The following is a 3,455-nucleotide window of genomic DNA, read 5'->3' as shown; positions in this document are numbered from 1 at the left end:
TTCCTGTGATGTAAAAAACAAGCAGAAAACAACAACTCGCACTGGACACTATGTCAATAGGTTAGTACCAGAAAAATAATATAAAATGACTATAAAATGATTGTAAAACATCCAAGAATGATAATATAACAGCATGGAACAATCAAAAATTATAGATACGTTGGAGACGAATCATGCGTGTCCCTGATGGATAGACCAATGGCCAGCAGGGTGCCCCGGTGGAGCTGTGTGGCACCTTCAGGGTTGGCGTTGTCATTTTCTGCGGCACTGGCTTCTGCCACAATCCCCAGGACGACGATGTCGGATGCCGCCTCCCACTCGGCCCTATCGGCCGCATTTCGCACCACGCGGTTGACGTAGGCGCCTCGGTGCACCTGCATAGCTCGCTGAGCACGCTCAGAGCAGGGATGGCATGGCAAATGCTCCAAGCATCCACCGTCCCCCCTCTCGCCGTTCTAGGACGCCAGAGCCATTGGGTCTATCGACGACGACATCGGAGAAATGAGGGGTTTTCTTGATCTTCAGGGCGATTGGAGGGTTTTCTAGCGCAGCCGCCCACCACATTGGGGCTATTAGGCTCGATGGTGCACAAGAATAGAGGCACCGATGCTCGTATCGCACCGTTGTGGCTCTGAGGCGTGGCAATCAATGAGTGGTGGCAATTGATGAAAAATAAGCGGGACGGATGCGCGCAAACGAGCCTTCCGACAGGAACAAAAAACTAGTCCAGTTTAGTCCATGCCTGTCCTTGCTGCAGCGTGGACTGATTTGACAAGACACGTATTACCGTGAAACTAAATCACACAGAGTTAAGAGGCATCAATCGTGCTTGATGAGTGAATACAACACAAACAATTCATATGTATGCCGTCTGCAATGCATCGCCCACAAGTCTATCAAATGAACCGTGTTTGATGGCACGCAACTAATTTCCCCAAACTTTGTGTACCCAATGGCAAATTGTTTTTAAAAAATAACTGTGTGCGATGATTCCAACTTCACACACGTTTGTCTTTTTGACACAAAGTTTTATTTATGTTTGGTGTGCGAAGGTGGGGCTTAATGGCATGGATCCGCACTAGTGTGTCATCCATGACATGTGGGTCAGGCCTGTCATAATCGGAGTCAAATTCAGCCGAATCACTCGTCAGCGTGACCTGGTAGTTCTTTGTGATGAATAACCGCAAAAGTGGTAGTTTTTTGTTAGATCCCGCAGAAGTGATAGTTTTCTTTGGCTATTTACTCTCCAGATCTCAAGTAGGAGAAGGATCCCAAAGGATTTATCTAGGCCTCCATCTCTCTTTGAGATTTGAGGAAGACTATCTCTCAAGACCCTCACATCTCTTAGATTGGGGAAGCACTATCCTAGTTACCTTTCTATTTTCCTTTGTTATTGTTGAATGCTTGAAATACATCACTTTGTCCTTTGCATTTGAGTGAGTTGGTGTGGAAATTGTGTATTTGCATTTGACTTGAGTGAGTTGGTGTGGATCTTGTGTTTCTCTTGTGTTATCACAACCCTTCATCTCCCCAGGATTTATGCTTCAATTGCAACCATCCCGAAGCTTCAACAAATCAGAGCCGACTGTGAGAAGCATGACGCAGCAGCATCTAACGTAAAATTGAATCACACACAGTTAAGGGGCATCAATCGTGCCTGCCTGATAACTGAATACAACACAAACAATTCGTATCTATGAACCGTGTGCAATGCATAGCCCACAGACCCATTAAATGAATTGTGTTTGATTGCACACAATTAATTTTCCTGAACTTTGTGTACCCAATGGCAACCAATTTTTAAAAAATAAGCGTGTGCGATGATTCCAACTTCACACACGTTTGTATTTTCGACACACGGTTCTATTTGTATTTGGTGTGCGACGTGTTCATCACACACGCTTATTCTCCATCATGTGCGAAGGTGGGGCTTAATGGCACACTAGTGTGTTATCCATGACATGTGGCCAGGCCTGTTATAATCGGGGTTCAAATTCGACTGAATCATGTTCTTTTTGACGAACTACCACAAAAGTGGTAGTTTTTTTGTTAGATCCTGCAGAAGTGATATTCTTTTTGGCTATTTACTCTCAGGATCTACAGTAGGAGAAGAATCCCAAGGGATTTGCCAAGGCATCCATCTCTCTTTGAGATTTGAGGAAGACTAACTCTCAAGACCCTCTCATCTGTTAGAGATTGGGGAAGCACTACCCTAGTTACCTTTATTTTCTTTGTTATTGTTGAATGCTTGAAATCCATCACTTTGTCCTTCGCATTTGAGTGAGTTGGTGTGGATCTTGTTTATTTGTATTTGAGTGAGTTGGTCTGGGTCTTGTGTGTCTCTTGTGTTATCACAACCCTTCATTTGTCCGTTTCGAAAAAAAGACCTTCATCTCCCCATCGTTTATGGCCCAATTGCAACCATCCTGAAGCTTCGACGAATCGGAGCCGATTGTGAGAAGCATGACGCGGAAGCATCGAAGCAGAATCGCTGTGGGTAAGCCTGCGAGATCGAGGAGGCAAGCATGGCAACGTGGCGTCGAAGGCTCTGCGTGGACCATGATGTAGCCCGCCCGGCCATGGTGAAGCCTGCGACAGCGCAAAATTCTCCACGGCGAAGCAGGGTTGTTGTGGCATGTGGTACCAGTACCACTGCTGCTTTGTGTTTATGTCTTGTACTCAGTTATCCGATCAAGCAGCACTGTACGTAGCACGATCATTAGAGGCCATTGGGAGAGGCAAATCTAGCTCCAATGGAGGGCCCATGTACAGCATACAAGGTTGCTCCTGAATCCTTAGATCTCTGTACTCTTTGGCATACCCGCCACGCCAACATGCCCGTAGATGAGATCGACAAGCGAGGGCTAGGGTCATGCATGCACATGCTAGGAGTATGTACTCCCTCCGTCCGGAAATACTTGTCCTACAAATGGTTGTATCTAGACTTATTTTAGTTCTATATACATTCATTTTCAACCATTTCTAAGACAAGTATTTCCGGACGGAGGGAGTACATACGTAGGGGACGAAGGGTATCGGTTTTCAATGCACTCTCATAATGAAAATGCTAGCCCATCACGTCAAGAATTTGCTGCCCTGTTTGAAACCAATGGACGGCCACGAGCACACGAGCCGTCCGAATGCATCCATGTTGATGATTTGACAGCAAAGATCGATACATGCGCCACCCGGTTGTCGGGCCGGCGCCTCGCTCTGCCACCAACTACGGAGATAAGCCACGGGATCGACAGGCTAGGCTAGCCGGCCAAGCAGCTGTTCGCGACGGGAACGATAGACAGGCCGACCTGTAGCTGTAGGGTTATCTCGGACCACAAGAACATGTACGTGCATGACCTCATGGCCAATGGAATGTCGAAGCAGCGATCGATAGCTCATAGCCTCCTGGTGGTAATGTAGTGATGCGTACGTACTATGGCAACGGCAACTTGCATGTA

This window comes from Triticum dicoccoides, chromosome 2B (genome assembly GCF_002162155.2).
Source record: "Triticum dicoccoides isolate Atlit2015 ecotype Zavitan chromosome 2B, WEW_v2.0, whole genome shotgun sequence".
NCBI lineage: Eukaryota > Viridiplantae > Streptophyta > Magnoliopsida > Poales > Poaceae > Triticum > Triticum dicoccoides.
The sequence above is the reverse complement of the archived record's forward strand: the minus strand, read 5'-3'. Positions refer to the sequence as shown.